This window comes from Carcharhinus amblyrhynchos, chromosome 4 (assembly GCF_965287045.1).
Source record: "Carcharhinus amblyrhynchos chromosome 4, sCarAmb.v2.hapA, whole genome shotgun sequence".
Taxonomy (NCBI): domain Eukaryota; kingdom Metazoa; phylum Chordata; class Chondrichthyes; order Carcharhiniformes; family Carcharhinidae; genus Carcharhinus; species Carcharhinus amblyrhynchos.
Genome location: NC_137327.1, coordinates 60,920,732 through 60,944,995, shown reverse-complemented (window position 1 = coordinate 60,944,995; position 24,264 = coordinate 60,920,732). Strand labels below are relative to the sequence as shown.

The following is a 24,264-nucleotide window of genomic DNA, read 5'->3' as shown; positions in this document are numbered from 1 at the left end:
GAAGAAAGGCCACTGAGGCCCCCGGGGGAGGTCAGGATTAAGGGAGGTCCCCCTTTGGCAGTGCAAGCCTGATCCCCGGCACTGCTCAAGGGACAGAATGGTACTATACATAACACAACATAAGAAATAGGAGCAGGAGTAGGCCATCTGGCCCTTTGAGCCTGCCCCGCCATTCAATAAGATCATGGCTGACCTGTCGTGGCTCAGTTCCACATTCCCGCCCTCTCCCCATAACCCTTAATCCCCTCTCTTATCAAAAACCCATCAACCCGCGTCTTAAAAATATTTAGCGAGGTAGCCTCCACCACTTCAACGGGCAGAGAATTCCAGAGATTCACCACCCTCTGAGTGAAGAAATTCTTCCTCAACTCCGTTCTAAACCACCCCCCCTTTATCTTGAGGCTGTGCCCCCTAGTCCTACTGTCCTTTCTGAGCGGGAAGAGTCTCTCCACCTCTATCCTATCCATCCCATTCATCATCTTATACGTCTCAATGAGATCTCCCCTCATTCTTCTAAACTCTAACGAGTACAAGCCTAGTTTATTCAGCCTCTCCTCATAGCTCAACCCCCTCAACTCCGGCATCAGCCTAGTAAACCTCCTCTGCACTCCCTCCAAGGCCAAAATATCCTTGCGTAAGTACGGCGCCCAAAACTGCACACAGTACTCCAGCTGCGGCCTCACCAATGCCCTATATAGCCGCAGCAAGACCTCCCTACTTTTATATTCAATCCCCCTTGCTATGAAGGCCAGCATCCCATTCGCCTTCCTGACCACCTGCTGCACCTGCAAGCTGGGTTTTTGCGACTCATGCACAAGGACCCCGAGGTCCCTCTGCACCGTCGCCTGCTGCAGTTTTTCTCCATGTAAGTAATAGTCCTTCCTACCATTATTCCTACCAAAGTGGACCACCTCGCGCTTGCCAACATTAAATTCCATTCGCCAGTTCCTGGCCCATTCGCCCAGCCTATCTAGATCCTTCTGTAGACTCTCCACACCCTCCACGCAATTTGCCGTTCCACCAATCTTGGTGTCATCAGCAAATTTTGACACCATACACTCGGTTCCCTCCTCCAGATCATCTATATAAATGGTAAATAGCTGAGGCCCCAGCACCGACCCCTGAGGCACTCCACTAGTCACCAACCACCAATCCAAATAGCACCCATTGACCCCCACTCTCTGCCTCCTATTTGACAACCAGTCCTCTTTCCATGCTAACACCCTACCCCCAACTCCATGTCCCCTGACCTTCTGCAATAACCTCTTGTGAGGTACCTTGTCAAACGCCTTCTGAAAATCAAGAAAGACCACATCCACCGGCTCTCCTCTATCCACCGCCCTAGACACATCCTCATAGAACTCCAGTACATTTGTCAGACACGACTTCCCCTTAACGAAACCGTGCTGCGTCTGCTCTATCAAGCAATTCTCCTCAAGATGCCTCGCTATTTCCTCCTTGACGACAGATTCTAGCATTTTACCTACAACAGACGTTAAACTAACCGGCCTATAATTCCCCGTCTTTTGCCTGGCACCCTTCTTAAACAACGGCGTAACATTAGCCGCTTTCCAATCTTCCGGCACTTCCCCGGAATCCAGCGACATCTGGAAAATAACAACCAAGGCATCCACTATCACCTCCGCCATTTCTTTCAGTACCCTTGGATGCATTCCATCCGGTCCTGGGGACTTGTCCACAATCAGCCCCCTCCAGTCTGTCGAGCTCCGCCTCTCTAGTAACAGTAATGTCATTGAGACCCTCCAGTCCTACCACCTTTCCATCTCTAACACCCGGCAAATTATTCACGTCCTCCTCCGTGAAGACCGAAACAAAAAAGTTATTCAAGATCTCAGCCATTTCCCCATCTCCTACCACTAAGTCCCCCTTCTCATCCTCTGAGGGTCCAACGTTCGCCCTAGCCAGCCTCTTCCTTTTTAGAGACTTATAAAACCTCTTGCTATCCTTTTTTATATTAAGCGCTAGCCCAGCTTCATAGTTTCTCCTACTCTTCTTTATCAATTTCTTTGTCAATCTTTGTTGACATTTAAACCTCTCCCAATCCTCTTCTTGCCCACTACTCTTAGCTACTCTAAACGCCTCCGCTTTTAATTTAACACTTTCCTTCACCTCCTTCGTTATCCATGGCTTATTACCTCTCCTCCTACAGTCCTTTTTGACCATTGGAATAAATTTCTGCTGAGCACCAAGAAAGATCTCCTTAAAGATCCTCCACTGCTCCTCAGCAGACCTACCTTCCAACGCGCTCCCCCAGTCCACATTCGCCAATTCCTCTCTCATCCTACCGTACTCCCCTCTGTTCAAACAAAGGACGCGTGTCCGGGAACCCACTTTGTCCTCCTCCATCTGCACCAGAAACTCCACCATACAATGATCACTCTCCCCAAGAGGATCCTTCACCGCAAGGTCCCTAATTCTACCCGCCTCATTACATAACACCAGATCCAAGATAGCTCGCTCCCTCGTCGGCTCCAACACACACTGTCCAAGGAAACTATCCCGGCAGCATTCCAAGAACTCCTCCTCGAGCTCTCCGCGTCCAACATGGGTCAACCAATCAATATGCAGATTGAAATCCCCCATAATTATGGCCGTCCCATTCCTGCACGCTGCACTTGTTTTCACATTAACAGCCTGCCCCACCTCCAGATCATTATTCGGGGGCCTATAGACGACACCCACCAGCGTCTTCCTCCCTTTGCTGTTCCTAATCTCTACCCACAACGATTCCACTTTCTGCTCTTTGGCTCCAATATCATCCCTTGCTACCACCGTGATGCTATCCTTAATCAGCAGAGCTACGCTCCCCCCTTTTTCCTCCCACCTATCCTTCCTAAACACTTGATACCCCTGGACATTCAGCTCCCAGTCCCTGTCACCTTGCAGCCACGTCTCTGTAATGGCCACCAGATCATATCCATTTGTACTGATCTGCGCCACCAGCTCATCCACTTTATTCCGAATGCTTCGTGCATTCAGATAAAGTGCCTTCATCCCAGCCTTCACCTGGACCCTATTTCCCAGAACGCCACCAACCATACTCACGACCCCCACTCCCTTTATTATTGGGACATCCTCGGCCTCTACCCTTACCTGTACCCTCTCCTTAACTTTATGCCTCGTAATGTCACCTATCCTCGCACCCTCCCCCCCACAATTAGTTTAAAGCCCTGTCTACAGTCCTCTTTACACAATTCGCCAGGACTCTGGTCCCAGCACGGTTCAGACCCACCCCATCCCAGCTGAACAGGTCCCACCTACCCCAATACTGATGCCAATGCCCCATAAATTCAAACCCATTCCTCCCACACCAATCCCTGAGCCACCCATTCACTTCCTTAATCCTGTCAACCCTACGCCTGTCTGTACTTGGTTCAGGCAGTAGCCCAGAGATAACCACCTTGTCGGTTCTACTTTTTAATTCCATTCCCAGCTTTTCATACTCCCTCCCCAGATCCTCAGTTCGCATTTTGCCTATGTCGCTGGCACCCACATGTACCACAACGACCGGATTCTCACCCTCCCACTCCAGGTTCCTCTGCAGCCCAGATGTGACATCCTGGACCCGAGCACCAGGCAGACAACACACCCTTCTGTGCACTTTGTCATTGTGACAAAGGACAGTGTCAATACCCTTCACCCCACTATCCCCAACTACTACTACGTTTCTTTTCACCTTCTCTTTGCCTATGTCCTGCTGCATCACTGTACCGTGTGCAGTTTGCTCACTGACCTCACCTCCTTCGTCCTCGTCCACACTGGAAGCCAGAACCTCAAACCTGTTATGCAGTTTGAGAGGCTGAGGCCTCCGCTCCCCACCCCCCTTCCTCCTCTCAGCAGCCCCCTCTTGTTCCTGACCCTTAGAGTTAGCCAGTCTAGGGGGGGTGGATGTCACTTGCACCCCATTGACAATGGCACCCTCTATGCCCAGAGCCAGAGGTGGCAGGGCCTATTGGGGGGAGGCAATCAGTGATGGAGGGACCTGCTGCCACTCTGCATTGGGATCAGTGGGGGAGGGAAGGAAGAGAGTGAGCGGGGCTGGCCATTCGGATGAAGGTGGGTGTTGGGCTGTTGGCGATGGTCATGGTTGGGGGGAGGGTTGATGGGTGGAACATAGGGGCTGGTCCGGGGAGATCTGGGAGGCACTCTGCAGTACTCAGTGTTGGAGATTCATGCTGGAAATTGTGCTAAAAAAACCCAGCAGGATTCACTCCCATTTTCCCACATGTTGGCAACACAGAATTTGTTTGGGAGAATGTCGGCCCTGATTTTCAAGGTATAAATTGACTTTACATTGACGAAGCTCGTGCATTTGGTCACATATACTTTTCCAATGAAAACAGCACCATAAAGCAGCAAAAAATGTATGAAAGGACCACAGAATCACAGAATGGTTTCAGCACAAAAGGAGGCCATTTGGTCCATTGAGTCTGTGCTGGCTCTCTGAAGGAGCGATTCACCTACCCTGCTTCTTTATCATAGCTTTGTCCATTTTCCCTTTTTAGATAGTAATCCAATTCTCTTTTGAGTGCCTCAATTGATCCTGCCTCCACTATTCTCAGACAGTGCATTTCTAATTCTACCCACTTGCTGTGTGAAAATATTTTCCATTGCCATTGTTTCTTTTGTCAGTTACCTGAAAAGTTTGCCCACTAAATTCTTCCATCTTTGGGAACAGTTATTCCCTATCTACTCTGCCACCCATCAAATCTCTCACAATCTTATCTTTCTCAAGGAATTCAGTCCCAACTTCTACAATTTACCTACCTAACTGAAGTTATTAATTTATGGAGCCACTCTTGTGAATCTTTTCGGCACTGTCTCCAATGTCTGAGCATCCTTCTGAAAGCGTGGTACCCAGAACTGGGCGCAATACTTCAATTGAGGCCAAACCTGTCTTCTATACATGGAGGTGGCTGGGGCGATCTGCTAGCATGCAGTTGGATGGGAGTTGAGGGGTGAGATTTAAGAGACCTTTAAACATTGGTGGGAGATGGAATAGTGTTGAAGAACCAAGGTAGGGCTTCTAACATGCCTGTTTTCACATCCACACTCTTCCTGCTGTTGTTCATGGCACAGAAGCTACATTATGCACCCGACCCTTGTGTGAAAAGATAAGAATGGCATTTGAATGGGTTAGATGTGCAATTGACGAGCTGCAAATGCGTACAAGTCAGGTTTTCCAAATTCTAAAAGAAGATTCAGCATCAGGTAAACAGAGGTTCAGGCTCTGTGTTGATGCTGTTCCCCCATGATAGGACAGCCTAAATGTCCAGCTTACTTGTGGCAACATCAACTGTTTCCGGTACAATAGGACTGCCAGCACTTGGCCCAATAATTCATTAAGAATCAGCGGATGAAAAAATAGTTGCTGGGAGAGGAGGAGTATGGTGATGTTGATTATCAAAAAGAGACAATCATTTTTGCTACTAGCCCGAGTACAGGTGGCAGGGGTGTCCAAATTTCCATTATTTATGTATCAGCCTCAACAAAGTGTATTGGCTGTGGAGAAATCACAGCTAGATTCAATCTGGCGCAGCAAAATTGGATCCAATAATCTTGATATTTCTAATGATTTTCCTGTTTCTATTATTCAATACTGAATACTTAACTTTCAAGATGCTTATCCAAAATGCAATACTGCCTTTAGCAGAATTAAAACTGCTTAATAATTATTGGCCAGGGTTCAATCGCAATAGAAATTTGATCTTAACTTTACTCAACCTGATCAACTTACTGTCAGTACTTTGAAACTGGGAATAAAACAAAACCTTATGAAAGTCCATGCTCGCATTCCCCTTCCAACATGTGTTCAACTCTGATAAAATAATGATCGTTTGCCAAGAAATGTTCTTTCTGCTTTGTTTAGTTTTTTTCTAAAATAGATAATTTCTTAATCATTGTTCCACAGACCAGCTATTAGTCATTCAGTAATCCAAAATTAGAGGATATACAAAATTAATTTTAAATAAAAAGTGATCCAATTGCAAAAATGCATCCATTCACCTAATATTTGGCACTAAAACGATAAATAACTGTGCAACATTCAGTGCTTGGATAATCTTAATTGCCCTAAAAAATAAATGCTTGGATGAGAAATGCTGTATAGCACACAGGTAGTTCCTGCATTGTCAGTGTGTGGAGAGGGATTTCTTAAGTTGGAATTATCAGGAATATGAACCTACAAAATGGTAGCAGAAGCAGGCTACTCGGACTCTTGAGCCTGATCCACCATTTGATAAGATCATGGCTGATCTGTTTGTAGATCGAGTTCTACATTCCCATCCACCCTGATAATGTTTAATTCCCTGGCCTATCAAGAATCTATCTACCTCCGCCTTAAAAATATTCAGTTACCCCATTTCCACTGTCTCCTGAGGCAGAGAGTTCCAAAATCGCACAACCTTCTGAGAGAAAAGAAGTTCTTATTTTGCTGAATTTTCCAGCTTTTCCTGCCAGCGGGATCTTTCTGTCCCACAAATGGCGATCCCCACAACAGGTTTCCTCACAACTGGGAGGGGGGGGGGGGTGGTGGCGGTGGTGGCGGAAAATCCTGTCCTAAAAGGGCAACACCTAGTTTTAAAACAGGTTCTGATTCACCCAGAAAAAGGAAACATCCTTTTCGTGTTCACCTTGTCAAGATGCTAATTTCTGTTTTCATGGCATCACATTATTTGATTTTACTCACTTCTCGTTGTTTATGAAATTGTCTTCCAAGTCTTCCACAACTCCAAGAGTTTCCTCAATAGCCTATACTCCTAGTTCCTCCTTCACTCTGGCTCTTGTAAGTCTGGCTTTATCTGAATCTACACAATTCTAGAACTTTCAGACAAAGTAATCCAACATTCCGGAACACACTACTTGAACCCTTGTCTATTGTTACCTCTCTCCCCTCTTTTTCAGAAGCCTTGTCAAGGATTTCACTTGCTGGTGTTTGCATCACTGGCTGGAGGGTGGGACCCAATTGAGGCCCTTAATTGACCACAAAGTGTCTCAATTAGGCTTGGGGTAAAATGGGGACGGGGGTGTGCATGCGTGGGGAAATGGGAATCCACTACTTAACTGGCAGGAATCAGAAAGCAAAGGCTCTTTGTTCTGCACCTTGAACATGCTGTTGCATAAGATCATACAAAGTAGGAGCAGGAATAGGCCATCTGGCACTTCGAGTCTGCTATACCATTCAATAAGATCTTGGCTGATCTTTTCAAGGATTCAGTTCCACTTGCCTGCCCGCTCCAACATAATCCTTAATTCCTTTATTGTTCCTTGCCTTAAAAACATTCAATGATATAGCCTCAACTACTTCACTGGGCAGGAAATTCCACAGATTCACAACCCCTTGGGTGAAGAAGTTCCTCTTCAATTCAGTCCTAAATCTGCTCTCTTTTACTTTGAGGCCATGCACCTTAGTTCTAGTTTCACCTGCCAGGGGAAACAACTTCCCTACTTCTATATTATCTATTCCCTTCATAATCTTATATGTTTCTATAAGATCTCCCCTCATTCTTTTGAATTCTAATGAGTATAGCTTCAGTCAACTCAGTCTCTCCTCAGAAGCCAACCCTCTCAATTCTGGAATCAACCTAGTGAATCTCCTCTGTATCTCCTCCAGTGCCAGTATATCCTTTCTCAAATAAGGAGATCAAAACTGTACATAGTACTCCAGGTGTGGCCTCACCAGCACCTGAGACAGCTGTAACATAACATCACTGTTTTTAAACTCCATCCCTCTAGCAATGAAGGACAAAATTCCAATTGTCTTCTTAAAAGTTCTTATGTTCTTATAATTATCTGCTGCACCTGCATACTGACTTTTTGTGATTCGTGCACAAAAACACCCAGGTCCCTCTGCACAGACACATGCTGCAATTTTTTATCATTTAAATAATAGTCCATTTTGCTGTTATTTCTACCAAAATAGATGATCTCTTACATCCATGCCCATCTTTCCCAGAACTCTGGGCAGGATATTCCGTGATGTGGGTATGCCGGCGTTGGACTGGTGTAAACACAGTAAAAAGTCTGACAACACCAGGTTTTAGTCCAACCGATTTATTTGATAATACTCACAAGCTTTCGAGGTTTCCCTCTTTGTCAGGTGAATGGAGAGTTCTGGCCTCAGACAGAGCATATAAAGCACAGACAGTTTAGAGATTACTGATTAGAATGCGAATCGCATTCTAATCAGTAATCTCTAAACTGTCTGTGCTTTATATACTCTGTCTGAGGCCAGAACTCTCCATTCACCTGACAAAGAGGGAAACCTCGAAAGCTTGTGAGTATTATCAAATAAATCGGTTGGACTAAAACCTGGTGTTGTCAGACTTTTTACAGGATATTCTGGCCATGTTTGCCCCAAAACCTGAAAATCCCACCCAATGTCAACGGATTTTTGCATGGCTCACCTCCCGCCTGCTATGATTTCTGCGGTAGGTGAAATGAGAAAATTCCCCTCTCTATGTTTGAATCCCTTCAATCAGGTTCCACCTCTGCCACAGCAATGAAGCAGCTCTTATCAAAGTCATAAATCATGTTGTCTATGACTGTGACAAAAGTAAACTATTCCCCTTTGTTCTTTTCAGCCTGCCTATACCTTTGACAAGGTTAACCACAAGGACGAAGCTCCACAATACCCCCATCCTCAATGATGGGAAAATTGTCCTTTGCACAAGGTGGATGATCCATTTTAGCCTCCTCCTAAGGTCCCCAGTATCACAAAGGCCAGTCTCAAGCTAATTTGATTTATTCCACATATCATCAAAAAATAACTGAAAGCACTGGACACTGCAAATACTATATGCCCTGACAACAAAGTACTAAATACCTGTGCTCTAGAAGTAGCTGTGCCCTTAGCCCAGCTGTTCCAGTACAGCTACAATTCTAGCATTAATCCTGCAATGTGGAAAATCACCCAACTAGAAGTGTCCACAAAAAGCAGGACAAATCCAACCTAGCCAATCACCCCCCCCAACCAGTCTGCTCTCAATCATCAGTGAAGGGGTGGAAGGGGTCATCGACAGTATTATCAAGCAGCACTTACTTAGAAATAACCTGCCCATTGGTGCTCAATTTGGGTTCTGCCAGGACTTCTTAGCTCCTGGCCTCATTAGAGCCTGAGATGAAACATGATAAAAAGAGCTGAACCCACAGAAGCGAGAGTGACCACCTTTCACATCAAGGCAGCATTTGAGTATGGCATCAACGACCCCAAGCAAATCTGAAATCAATGGGAATCAGGGTGAAAATGCTCTGCTGTTTGGAGTCATACCTGGCAAAAAGGAAGATGGTTGTGGTTGTTGGAAGTCAATCATCTCAGCTCCAGGACATCACTACTGAAGTTCTTTGGGGTAGTGTCCTAGGCCCAACTGGCCCAACCATCTCCCCCCGCACCCCCCTCCCAATTAGATCATGTTCACTGATGGTTGCCTAATATTCAGCACTGTTTATGACTCCTCAGATACTGAAGCCATCTGTGCTCATATGCAACAAGATCTCTACAATGTTGAGTCTTGAGCTGATGACTGGCAATCATTTCACACTTGTGTCAGGCATCTCCAACATGAGAGAATCCAATGTTCTCCCCTTGACAATCAAAGGCTGAACTGAGTCCCCCACTATTAACGTATTTGGAGGTTGACCAGAAACTGAACTAGACCAGCCATGTAATTTTTAAAAAAATTCATTTATAATAGGTGAGTCTTGCTGGCTGCACCAACATTTATTGCTCATCCCTAATTACTCTTAAACTGAGTTGCATTGGATCTGGAGACAAATGTAGACCATAACAGGTGAGGATGATAGATTTCCTTTCCTAAAGGACATTAGTGAACTCAATGGTTTTTACGACAATCAATAATGGTTTCATGGTCATCACTAGACTTTTCATTCCAGATTTTTTATTGAATTCAAATTTCACCATCTACCGTGGTAGGATTCAAACCTGGGTCCCCAAGCATAAACCTGGGTCTCTCTGAATTAGTCCAATGACAATACCAATATGCCACCTCCTCCCCAAACCACTACACCACCTCTTCCCAAACCAGAATGCCACCTCCTCCTCAAACCACTACACCACCTCCTCCCAAACCAGTATGTTGTCTCTTCCTCAAATCATTACACCACCACCTCCTCAAACCACTACAACATTTCCTCCCCATACTGTAGCTACAAGAGCAGGTCAGAGGTTGGGAATTCTGTGGAGAGTAATTCACCTTCCAACTCCCAAAAGCTTGCCCATCGTATACACAGCACAGGTCAGGAGTGTGATGGAATACTCTCTACTTGCCTGGATGAGTACAGTTCCAACAATACCAAATGAGCTTGATGTAGAAGGAAATTTTAAATCATCTAGTGAAACTCACAGACAGATGTAGGGAGGATTTTACAACCTCACTTGAGCGAGATCATAAAATCCTACCCGAGGCCAACAGAGATTTCCATTCTGCAAACTTCGCCCACCCCAGAGGCAGTAAAATTCCAGCCATAGTCTTTTAGTGACATGATAGCCAGAAGGACTAAATGATTCTTTATAACAAATTCAAATGGGCAGTTTGTTCATATGTGAATGCAATAACAGTATTAAAATAAATGGATATGATTTTGAAGTATATGTATATAAAAGTATTGAATGTATTTTGAATATAAGATGTATTGTTCATCTCAGTCAAAAAGAGCAAAAGAGCAAATACTGCACAGTGTAATGGTCAGGTCAGAAGGTTAGAGCTAAAAACTGGAAATTTAATCGTCAGCATAAGTAAGCATTAGAAATTTCAAGTTTTTGGGACAAATGTTTTAACGTTATAGCAGCCTACATTGTCCAGACATAAGATTTCTAGGGCCCAGAAATCACACATCTCTGTCTTGGCAATGTATCAGTGGGAAAGGTTCATCTGTGGAAATCTTCTATAGTTACACAGCAACCAGGAAGTGGGTTTAATCAAAATGGGAAGATGTCCGGAATTAAATGGACTAATGAGATATCATTACATTGAGTGGTATATTAACTGAGATACTCTGTCAAAAATTAGACTGACGTACAAACACTAAATGAAATGAATTTTAAGTGAATGAAGAGGCGTATCTTTGAAAGTATAATCGTTCTGAATTTTGGCTAAGTGCCTAAGATCTTTGGAGTGGTTTCATAGCCCTGAACCTGAGCTGTCTAACCCTTTGGAGACCTCCGAATAGCAGTACATTAATGTATTGTTTACATAAGAACTTAAGAAATAGGAGCAGGAGTAGGCCATCTAGCCCTTCGAGCCTGCCCCGCCATTCAAGAGGATCATGGCTGATCTGAAGTGGATCAGTTCCACTTTCCCGCTTTCTCCCCATAACCCTTAATTCCCCTGTCCATCAGAAACCTATCTACCCATGACTTAAATATATTCAGCGAGGTAGCCTCTACCACTTCAAAGGGCAGAGAATTCCAGAGATTCACCACCCTTTGAGTGAAGAAGTTCCTCCTCAACTCTGATCTAAACTACACCCCCCTTATCTTGAGGCTGTGTCCTCTAGTCCTGCTATCCTTTCTAAGCGGGAAAAATCTCTCTACCTCTACCCTATCCATCCCCTTCATTATCTTATACGTCTCTATAAGATCCCCCCTCAGCCTTCTAAACTCCAATGAGTACAGACCCAGTCTATTTAGTCTCTCTTCGTGGGCCAACCCCCTCATCTCCAGTATCAGCCTAGTGAACCTCCTCTGCACTCCCTCCAAGGCCAATATATCCTTCCGCAAGTGCAGCGACCAAAACTGCACACAGTACTCCAGCTGCGGCCTCACCAGTACCCTGTACAGTTGTAGCAAGACCTCCTTGCTTTTATATTCTATCCCCCTCACTATAAAAACCAACATTCCATTCACCTTCTTGATCACCTGCTGCACCTGCAGACGGGGTTTTTGCGACTCGTGCACAAGGACCCCCAGGTCCCTCTGCACCGTAGCATGTTGCAGCTTTTCGCCTTCTAAATAATAATCCCTCCTACTATTATTTCTGCCAAAGTGGATAACCTCACACTTGCTAACATTATACTCCAGCTGCCAGGTCCTCGCCCACTCACTCAGCCTATCCAGATCTCTCTGCAGACTTTCCACACCCTCCACGCAATTTGCTTTTCCATTCATCTTTGTGTCATCAGCAAATTTCGCCACCCTACACACAGCCCCCTCCTCCAGATCATCTACATAAATGGTAAACAGTTGAGGCCCCAGCACCGACCCCTGCGGCACTCCACGAGTCACCAACTGCCAACCAGAATAGCACCCATTGATACCAACTCTCTGTTTCCTATTAGACAGCCAATCCTCTACCCACGCTAACACCTTACCTCCAACTCAGTGCACCCTAACCTTCTGTAGCAACCTTTTGTGAGGCACCTTATCTAACGCCTTTTGGAAATCAAAAAACACCACATCCACCGGTTCCCCTCTCTCTACCGCATTAGTCACATCCTCATAGAAACCCAATAAATTCGTCAAACACAACTTCCCCTTAACGAATCCATGCTGCGTCTGCTCGATCAAACCATTCTTTTCTAGGTGCCTCGCTATATCTTCTTTGGTGAAGGATTCTAGCATTGACCTAACCGGCCTATAATTCCCTGCCTTTTGTCTGCTACCTTTTTTAAACAGTGGAGTAACATTAGCCGTTTTCCAATCTTCCAGCACTTACCCGGAGTCCAGTGAATTTTGATAAATAATTACTAAGGCATCCACTATCACCTCTGCCATTTCTTTCAGAACCCTGGGATGCATTCCATCCAGTCCTGGGGACTTGTCCACCTTCAGACCCATTAGTCTATCAAGCACTACCTCTCTAGTGATAGTAATCGCATTTAGGCCCTCATCTCCTACCATCCTTCTATCTTTAATATCCGGCAAACTATTCGTGTCCTCCTCCATGAAGACCGAGGCAAAAAACTTATTTAAAGCATCAGCCATTTCCTCATCGCTCACTGCTAAATTCCCCCACTCATCCTCCAAGGGTCCAACATTCACTCTAGCCAGCCTCCTCTTCTTTATATATTTGTAAAAACTTTTACTGTCAATTTTTATATTTGGAGCTAGTTTAGCTTCATACTCTATCTTTCCTTTCTTTATCACCTTCTTAGTCATTCTTTGTTGATTTTTAAATCTCTCCCAATCTTTGTTTGTCTTGTATGATTTTTGTGTTTGAAATAAATTTTGGTTACGCCTTTTGCGAGTTTTTGAATAGAGTCTAAGTTTTTAGACATTGATCACCTTTTTAAAAAAAAAATTCCCGACTACACTTGACACCATGCCACTTGATTTGCACCCCATTCACCATCTTCAACATCCATGTCTTCAACCACTGGTGCACAATGGCAGCAGTGTGTACCATCTACAAGGCACATTGCAGCAACTCACCAAGGTTCCTTCCACAGCAACTTCCAAATCCATGACCTTCACTATCTGGAAGGGCATGGGCAGCAAATGGCAGGGAAAACCACCACCTGGCAGTTTCCCTTTAAGTCACCCATCAGGCTTGGAACTATATTGCTGTTCCTTCACTGTCACTGGGTCAAAATCCTGGAACAGTGTCCCAAACAGCACCATAGATGTACCTACACCACACGGACAGCAGCAGATCAAGAAGGTGGCAAACTACCACCTTCTCAAGAACATTTGGGGATGGGCAATTAAAATACTGCTCAAGCCAGCGATACCTACATTCTGTCAAAAAATATCCAGAAAAACATTTGCTGTGATACTATAGTTCTGGAGCAGAATATGTAGACAAGTTGATTTTAATTAGCTATCACCGCTATATCAAAGATTGTGTACACCTTCAACATTTTACTGTCCAAAGGTTCCAATAACAGAACACAAAACTGAATGCAGATTTAGGCATTTCCCTCCCTGTAACCAAAACTTACTGCCTAGACTCATGTTACTTTCCAAAACGATTGATGACCGAGAACATAAGCGAACATCACTATTTTTTCTATTTAGTTATTAACATAACTTCATAACATATGTGATTTGCAACAAAGCAATAGGGAGGAAAATTGCATCTGAAAGAATAAAGTTACAAAGTCAAAAACATATACGCAATCAATGAAAATACCCACATTGCCTATGCAAATTTGAACTTCACACAAAATAGTAGAGTTGCTGCAGCAAGCTATGTGATGAACATAATGCGTAGGCTTAACCACTTCTTACCTGTCTATCAACTGATCTTGTCATGCAGTGTATAACGTCCCTGCCTCTGAATCAGAAGCTCAAGGTTTGAGTCTCTCCTGATGGTTAAGGAAGGTGCGTGCAAAACGTAGCCCAACAGATTGATAATCAATCTGAAAATCCTTCCAACAAAAACCAATGGCAGACGATAAGAGTGGGTGAGAATTCTGATCAACCACGTAACCACTATCCACAGCTCCAGACTGTAACATACGTGTAAAAATGAATACTGCCACAGCAGCTTGGGCTCCCTGTGTGATCTGTAACATATCACTACGACTGATTATCATGACCAGGTTCAGTCATAAGAATGGGTGGCTTAAATTCTCATTCTTCCAGCACTTGAACTGATTCATGAAAAATATTCAGGTTTTTTTCCTTGTCTGGGATTGTTTTTGTAAAGAACATCCTGCACAATGGGGCTTGGCCACTTACTTTGCCTTATAGGTTTTTGGAGACTCTGGGTAATAAAGGAATCTGGGGATTATCAGGAAAGTGGAGCTAAGGTCAAAGATCAGTCTTATTCTTATTGAAAGATGGAGCAGGCTTAAGAGGCCATAACCCCTGTTCTGGCTACTATTTATTATCTCATTTATCATTAAAAAAAAAGTTACCTGGCCTTGCTAACTCCTGAAATGAGTACATCTTTGCAAATCCCACTGCAATGTCTTGATGAATAAATATGCAAGTAGTGGACTCTGCATTTACACAGTGCTCCTCACTGCAGTTAACTTAATGCCTGCCAAACATTTTGTACGTTTTACACCTTTGTGTACTCAGCACATTGCTCACTCCTCTGACCTGATCCAGTCAAATCTGCCACAGTCGATTCCAATTGTGACAGTTATTGCTGTCCTATTATTGCTACACGTATGTGATAATGATCTGATGGTTGGAAAAATGGTATGTGCCCAAACTACATTTGTTCTCTTTGCAAACAGATCAGTGGGAAATTCAGATCGGCTGAGCTCATTGTTTGGATGCGATCAGTGCCTTTTGATGCCAAAAATGTTATCTATAATGTATGTACACCTTTAGGCCAAGTCATGCCAGATGATGCTTTGGTACTGGTGTTCACATACACAAAGTGAATGGCTGTATACATGACAGCTAATCATGACACACATTTGCATGCATCATTGATTTGATGCCAATGGTGCCACTTTGGAACTCAACATCCCTGTGAGTAACCTCTCCAATCTACACTGTTGAAAAGGTGTTCAGCAGCAGGAAGGGCTCCACACCAGCACTACTTAAAGAGTTTGTTTCTGGTTATTTCTTCTGCTCCTTCGATTCCACAAAAGTCTAGATCCTTCCATAGTGTTGCCAAAATCCATAGATGACAGGTGTTCATAGTACTTTTGTTGATGTCATGGCATCTGCGCAAACAAGTTGCTCCCAGACATGGTGCACTAATAGTCATTCCCTTTGGAAGAAAGCATGACTGAGAGAAAAAAGAAACAGAAACCACACAGGGTAGGACAAGCTGGAAGAGGAAGAATGAGTAAATGGAAGGGTCTCTCAGCAACAAGTCATATCCACAATCAGGAAGCAATTTTCTACCTGAACCTCAGTGAGAAACAATATGTGTAATGCCTGATCTTCAGTAAGAACATCCTCACTGAAATCAGCCACCTGTTGCAGCCACAACTGCAGCCTTAAAGCAGGGCATAGATGAATTGCCAATGGCTGTGAAGGTGACGAGGGCACTTTTATGCATCTGGTTGCTTCCAGACTGTATCCTGAGGGATTTGTAACATTTCAATTTGGCACCCAATGTTGGGAATGGCAGGTCACTGATGCTATCTTTTAGATAAGAGTTAACTACATTTCAATATCTTGTCAGAGAAAAGCAGGGGACGTTGACCACACAGCCTGGTGAGGGTTTTAAGCTTCCCCTTAGCACTGGGTGTCATTGACTACCCATGTTTTGCTTTGAGGTCCTCCACATTTCAAGTTTGCTCTATTGTGGAATCAAAAAGGAATCCTTTACTTCAACGTCCAGCTGCTGTATCCATCCACGAGACATCATGCAACTCAGTGCCTGTTATCCTGGCAGCAGTAATGATGCCTCCATTTTGTGGCAGTCACCGTGCCAGTGGATTTAAGTCACTACGGCAAACCAAATGGTGGCTATTGGACAATACATGTCAAAATGGCTGACCATTCTGACGTGTGCACACATGCATAATATGCATACAAAGAAAGTCATGCTGCCACATAAATATGACAGAGCAGAATAATTTATTGGAAGGGAGGTTCGGTCTGCCTTGACGCCCTGCAAACTCTTTCACACAATATACTCCACAACCATGGTAGAAATTGTCTCAGCTTGCATGACAGCAGTCAGAGCTTTCAGTACAGCACTCAGATGTTGGGTGGCTGCTTCAAGTGCTGCAATGGAAGACATAACATTGGCTAGCATGCACTGTATAATTTCTTTGGTCCAAAAGTGTATTGATGGAGTTGACCACCAGCTCTGTGTTGGAAAGGCTAAGTTCCAAGCTCTGATCGAAGTAGTGTGACAAGTTGTTGCTCGGCTTCACGTTGCTCTTTGTCATTGACTTCAGCCAGCTTTCTAGCAGGTTTCACAATGTACCAAGAACTTTGTTGTGTATAACAAACAGTATTTTTCCGTATTACCCTTTCGAAGTCCACATGTGTCCTCTGCAGCAGAAGTGTTTTCTGGCAAGTTTGAACTGTGCTAAAATTGATCTCTGCCCTGGTTGTGGCCACTCATGTTTGGGGTCTCATCACATGTCTCCTCTAAATTACACACAGTATCAGTGTTTGTTTTCATGTCTTCATCATTATGTCTTCTTACTGTTCCTCCACTTTTTGGTCAGGTTGCATTTCCCGGTCATCTGAAGGTAGAAAGGGACAAGGCACAGGGTGTACGAGTAAGAGGTGCATGCCTATATCATCTGCAACTTGTAAATCAGAAAACAGAGCAGAATGATGGGAGGTGGAATGCAGGAAAGAAGATTAAGTATGAATATATCATCATCTCAATGGTTTCAGTGCCACAGCCTCAGCAATAGGCATTCACAAATTACCATATCCTCCATGGGGGATGTGGCAAATACGGCAAGTAGGCAAATATGTCCCCCTCTAGTTAGCTTCCCTGGTTGTGTGGCACCTTGTCGACCAGAGAGAGAGGAAAGTGGTTAGTGGGGTGTTGTGCGATGAATCTGTCATGGCTGAATTTCTGGCAGTGTGTGCAAGCTTTGAGATGTGGAAGTCAGGCTTTGAGCAGTTCTATGTGTGTCAGGGTGTGCTGAAAATATGAATATTGGTTATGAATCCTGATTGATAGAGATTATTGGTATACTGTTGATGGGGATCAAACAATCAAGGGCCATGCTTGCTGGTCAGAGGCAACATGGGCTCTACAAGCCTTCATGTTCCCAGCGTGTTGATCGTGACATTCAAGGCACTATGCTTGCAGTCATGACATAAGTCCAAGGATTAGTCATTAAAAGTTATTGTCAAGGCCACTGGAGGATAACCACCATAGTGGATCCTTGGATTTGGGTATTTTTTACCCTAATTTCGAGCTTTGATATGAACGTACTGTCACATCTGAGGGGAAAAATCAGCGATGTGTCATTCTCCAAGATGATATCATCCTGCTTGAAGTGGGCTTGGAATGACATGCACAGACTGAAGGCAAGCAAAGGGTGAAAAACTGCATAGCTGTCTTGCATAGGGTGGGAGACCATTCATGGGGAACAACCATTGAATGTTCAATTTTATCTATTCACAAAAAACAAGGAGAAGTTGATAATGAGGATTGCAGGCAATGTCTTGATAGCTTTGATTAGAATGAGAAGAGAGGTCCATTGCCATTTGGCGTAGCTCAGGGAAGACCATTGCTCTGAGGAACAAGAGCCTGGAAGTCCCAGATGTTGATGAGGAGGAACCAAGTCCACAAAGCTTTTTGGTGTGTCCAAGGGTCTACAGAAGACACAGCTCATACCTGGAGATGAGTGAAATATAGCTCGCTGGCACTTTCATTTTCTAGGGATATGGTTGCTCATATCTGCAACATTCTCCATAAGGAATTCATGCCAAATGGACTTGAAAGGCACCTAAAGCCAGTTGCTCTGAAGATTATTGCCGAATTGAAGATTTTTGCAGGCAGCTACTTCCAGACTACACCGGTGACCTTTGTGGAATGTCACAATCTGGCAACACACAAATGTAGAAGGGAGGTGACAGACACTCTTTTCAGTAAACACACCATTACGTTCTGCTGCACATGGATGAAGCAAGCCAGGCTGCCAGAGGGTTGGCTCCTTGGTGATATGGGTTACTCCCAAAAGACCTGTCTAATGATGCTCATTTATTAGCCACAGAGCGCATCTGAGGAGAGATTCAATCCTTCACATTCAGCCACAAAGGCCTTAATAAAGCAAACTATTGGCCTCTTAAAGATGCATTTCCAAATTTTGGACCAGTCAGGTTGGGCTTTTCAATAGACCGAGAGTGTCCCACATCACTGTTGTTTGCCATGCCGTAGTATAGCTAGCACAGCAACAGGAAGATATATTGCCAGAGAGGGACATGGAGGAGCTAGACATCTCCTTTAATGGGAGATGAGGGGAACTTGGAAGGAGATGAATCTTAAGGGGGCATTCAGGAGATATGCCTAAGCATTGCTTTCATAGCATGCCAGTTCTCAACATTGTCCATCTCACAAAGGCCAATCTTTTCTGTCCTCCACAAGTCAAGGAGTGGACAATCACGTAATGAATTTCATTTCAATTTGTGTACTGTGCCATTCCAGAAGGAATCCAGCTGTTCAGTGGCAAAGTACAATCCTTACAAGTGAGTAGATAGCTTCAATAGAGTGAGCACACACTTCTGACATCACACACTCATTCCCCTCTAGCAAACATTTCCAACGTTAGCAAGTGAACAAAGAACAAAACAAAGAACAAAGAATGGTACAGCACAAGGACAAGCCCTTCGGTCCACCAAGCCTGCACTGATCACATTGTTCTATCCAGACCAACCACCTGTATCCCTTCATTTCCCCGCCTGTTCATGTATCTATCCAGATAAGTTTTAAATGTCACTAACATGTCTGCCTCAACCACTTCACTTGACAGCGCATTCCAGGCCCCCATCACTCTCTGTAAAATACTTGCCCCGCACATCTCTACGGCACAGTGGCAACTGGGAGCACGGTGGCACAGTGGTTGGCACTGCTGCCTCACGGCACCAGGGACTCGAGTTCAATTCTGACCTCTGGTAACCATGCAGAGTTTTCACATTCTCCCCATGTCTGCAGAGGTTTCCTCTGGGTTCTCCGGTTTCCTCCCACAATCCAAAGATGTGTGGGTTAGGTTGATTGGCCAGGTTTCAGGGGGATTGGCAGGGTAAATATGAGAAGCTACTGGAATAGATGCAGACTTGATAGGCCAATGGCCTCCTTCTGCATTATAGGGATTCTATGATTCCATGAACCTTTCCCCCTTTACCTTGAACTTGTGCCTCCTTGTGATTGTCATTTCTGCCCTGGGAAAAAGCTTCCAAGCGTTCAACTTACCTATGCCCCTCATCATTTTATGAATTTCTATCGGGTCGCCACTCAGCCTCCATCTTTCCAGGGAGAACAATCCCAGTTTATTCAATCTCTCCTCATAGCTGATACCCTCCATATCAGGCAACATTCTTGTCCAGCCTCCACGTCCTTCTGGTAATGTGGTAACCAGAATTGGATGTAGTATTCTAAATGTGGCCTACCCAATGTTTTATATAACTGTAACATTACTTGCCGAATTTATACTTGACGCCCCAGCCGATGAAGGCAAGCATGTCATATGCTTTCCTCACCACCTTTTCCACCTCTGCTGCCACTTTTAAGGATCTCCCTTTTACTCCCAGAGTACAGTATGTTTAGCCCCTGATGGTCCTGCCATTATTTTGTAGCTCCCACCTGAATTGGATCAACCAAAATATATCACCTTGCACTTGTCCAGTGGAACCAGTGTGTAACCAACTTCCATCATACAGCATCATGCATGGGGAGGGCTTCTTGGTGAAGCAGAACTGTACTACACGCCTAGCCTGCAGTGAATGAATGTCTGCATGGTTGCTGTTTAATTATGGTGCTAGTACCTTTGACTGCATGAGGGTATCAGCAGGCAGACAAATCCCCATCCATCCTGGCAAGAGATTCAACAATCTTCTTGTTGATGCATAATTCATGAACTTACAGCTATACAATTTATCCAGTTAGTTCAGTTCAATTTCAGGTAATGGTAACCCCAGAATAGTGAGTGATGGTAACAACATTAAAGATCAAGAGGAGATGATAATAATAACTTCTCTTGTTGGAGATGGTTCAATAAAACAGAGCAGGCTCCTCCATTTTGAAACCCTCAGTCTTACTTAATCTGCTGTTTACCTCCAGCTAGAAGGCTTCCCAATGTCTCTCCAGCTTTGAGATACCATCCACTGTCCTTAATGGGCAATTAAGGAAGATTACTCAATTGAAAGTTACAGTCAGGTATTGATTCGCCTCATCCCTAATGCAACAAAGTTCAGGACCTAGAACAATGCTGGCCATCTTCCCCACCATGGAGGGAAAATCTAGTCCATTGTTGGCACAAGCAAGAAGGACTTTTGCATAAATCCATGCTTGTGTTGTACTTTCCTTATTCCAGTGATGAAAACAGATTATAATTGGAACATTTATTGGTCTAATTTCAAGCAAGTTCAACCTAAAAGGGAATTTCATTGATAATTCAAAGTGAAACAAAAATATGCAGTTCCCTCAGTTGAAATCTATATTTTAAGCCTCATTTGAAAACATACCAGTGAGGTAATGATCTTCTGTATCTCCTACAACATATCCAACCTTTCTGGCATCTGGAACCTGAATGCAAATCAGAAGAATGTCTTATATTACAGGGTAACTGCCTCAGGAATCAATCAGAATTGTCAGCATTTCTCTGGACAACAGAAGGATTTACAATAAACTGCATTCCTTCCTTTCTGTTTTCAAATTAACTTTTGCAATTTCTTTCTTTCCTTGCATCCACCCCTCCCTCTCTGCCACTATTGGTTTATGCAGGGTTACATTCCATTAGTGATGACAGATTATTTTATCTCACCAGGGTGTCATTCTTCATGTACTAGACAATGATTGTTGGCCAGCTATTCAACTGTGACAGGACAGCAGCCAAACTCAATCATATCCTCATCTGATATTAATACACTTTCCTGCAATGCTCTGGGCTTCGGGCGCAGGAAAACTGGCTGACATTTTCCCTCTTTTTCTTAGGAACAATGCATTCAATTATAACTCATCCTCATGGCACTGGCTGTGATCAGCTATCTAAGCGGTAAGTGGGAGAGATGAAGCTGTGGCTCAAAGAATGGGGTGGGAGAAGCGAGTTTCAGTTTGTGGGGTGCTGGCATCAGTGCTTGGACCAGCATAACTAGTGAGGTTGAGAGGGCTTTAAACTAAATAGAGGAGTGGGTGGGATGGTTCTGGAGAGTGGACATATGGGCCTACAAAGCAAAAGGATACCACAGCTATATAGGTAATGATACTCAGAGTGCAACAGGAAGGGACAGAATGTACAAACATAAAAAAAAGTAACAAATAGGTTAAAAATGAAAAAAAATTGTAACAAGACAAATTAATGGCTCTTCACTTAAATGCATGTAGTATTTGGCTCAAAATAAATGAATTAATGGCACAAATTAAGGTTACTGATTCTATAGCCATCTTATAGCTCCAAAAGGCAAAACGTGGAATCGTTGTGGGTGGAGATGAGGAATAATAAGGGGAGAAAGTCACTGGTGGGTGTTGTCCATAGGCCCCCAAATAATAACTTTGAGGTGGGGCGGGCTATAAACAAGCAAATAATTGATGCGTGCAAAAACGGAACGGCAATAATCATGGGGGATTTTAACCTGCATATTGATTGGTTGACTCAAATCGGACGCAGTGGACTTGAGGAAGAGTTCTTAGAATGCTGTCGGGATAGTTTCCTTGAACAGTATGTTACAGAACCTACGAGGGAGCGAGTTATCTTAGAACTGGTACTGTGTAACAAGGCAGGTAGAATTAGGGATATTCTTGTGAGGGATCCTCTTGGGATGAGTGATCACAATATGGTTGAATTTCTGATACAGATGGAGGGTGAGAAAGTAGGGTCCCAAACCAGTGTCCTCAGCTTGAACAGAGGGGAGTGTGATAAGATGAGGGCGGAATTGGCTAATATAGATTAGGGGCGCAGATTGGTTGGTAGGACAGCTGAGGAACAGTGGAGCATTTTTAAGGAGATCTTTTTCAGTACTCAGCAAAAATATATTCCGGTGATAAAGAAGGTCTGTAAGAAAAGGGATAACCAGCCGTGGATATCAAAGGAAATAAGGGAGAGTATTAAATTAAAAACCGATGCGTACAGAGTGGCTAAGAATAGTGGGGAATTAGAAGATTGGGAAAGATTTAAAAAACAACAAGGAATGACTAAGAAAGCGACAAAGAAAGGAAAGATAGAGTATGAAACTAAACTAGCTCTAAATATAAAAAATGATAGTAGAAGTTTTTACAAATATGTAAAGAAGAAGAGACTGGCTAGAGTGAATGTTGGACCCTTGGAGGACGAGAGGGGGGATTTAATGGTGGGAAATGAGGAAATGGCTGAGACTTTAAACAAGTTTTTTGTATTGGTCTTCACGGTGGAAGACATAAATAGTTTACCGAATATTAAAGATAGAGGGTTGGTAGGAAAAGAGGTCCTTAATACAATTACTGTTACTAAAGAGGTACTGCTCGTAGACTAATGGGACTGAAGGTAGACAAGTCCCCGGGACCGGATGGAATGCATCCCAGGGTATTGAAAGAAATGGCAGAAGTAATAGCAGATGCGTTAGTAGTTATTTATCAAAATTCGCTGGACTCTGGGTAAGTGCCAGCAGATTGGAAAACAGCTACTGTCATGCCGCTGTTTAAAAAAGGTAGCAGACATAAGGTGGGTAACTACAGGCCAGTTAGCTTAACATCTGTAGTTGGGGAAATGCTAGAATCCATCATTAAAGAAGAAATAGCAGGACACATAGAAAAGAACGGTTCGATCAAGCAGATGCAGCATGGATTCATGAAGGGGAAGTCGTGTTTGACGAATTTACTGGACTTTTATGAAGATGTGACTAGTGTGGTAGACAGAGGGGAACCGGTGGATGTGGTGTTTTTACATTTCCAGAAGGCTTTCGATAAGGTGCCTCACAAAAGGTTGCTGCAGAAGGTTAGGGTACACTGAATTGGGGGTAAAGTGTTAGGGTGGATTGAGGATTGGCTATCTAACAGGAAGCAGAAAGTTGGAATAAATGGGTGCTTTTCTGGTTGGCAGTTGGTGACTAGTGGCGTGCCGCAGGGATCGGTGCTGGGACCTCAACTGTTTACCATATACATAGACGATCTGGAGGAGGGGGCTGAGTGTAGGGTAACAAAGTTTGCTGATGCCACGAAGATGAGTGGAAAAGCGAATTGCGTGAAGGACGCGGCAAGTCTGCAAAGAGGCTGAGTGAGTGGACGAGGACCTGGCAGATGGAGTATAACATTGGCAAATGTGAGGTTATCCACTTTGGAAGAAATAATAGTAGGATGGAATATTATTTAAATGGTGAAAAGTTGCAGCATGCTACTGTGCAGAGGGACCTGGGGGTCCTTGTGCACGAATCGCAAAAACTCAGTCTGCAGATGCAGTAGGTGATCAAGAAGGCAAATGAAATGTTGGCCTATATCATGAGGGGGATAGGGTATTAAAGCAGGGAAGTCTTGCTGCAACTGTACAAGGCACTGGAGAGGCCACAACTGGAGTACTGTGTGCAATTTTGGTCCCCTTATTTGCGAAAGGACATATTGGCCTTGGAGGGAGTACAGAGAAGGTTCGCCAGAGATGGGGGGGGGTTAGCTTATGAGGAGAGATTGAGTAGATTGGGCCTGTAGTCATTGGAGTTTAGAAGGCTGAGGGGTGATCTTATAGAGACATATAAGATAATGAAGGGGCTAGATA

At 44.0% G+C, this 24,264-nt stretch overlaps 1 protein-coding gene across 4 annotated transcripts in view; it reads right to left on the bottom strand.

Annotated features, from left to right (window-relative positions):
* st3gal2 (ST3 beta-galactoside alpha-2,3-sialyltransferase 2) overlaps nucleotides 1-24,264 on the bottom strand; it is a 458,059-nt gene that overhangs the window by 302,003 nt on the left and 131,792 nt on the right. For 2 of the 4 annotated variants that reach the window (XM_080187249.1, XM_080187250.1), the window contains exon 2: nucleotides 21,050-21,110. The exons of the other annotated variants lie outside the window; for them this stretch is intronic. The gene's annotated coding sequence lies outside the window, so the exon portion shown is untranslated. The remainder of the gene's footprint in view (nucleotides 1-21,049; nucleotides 21,111-24,264) is intronic. 4 annotated transcript variants of the gene reach the window in all.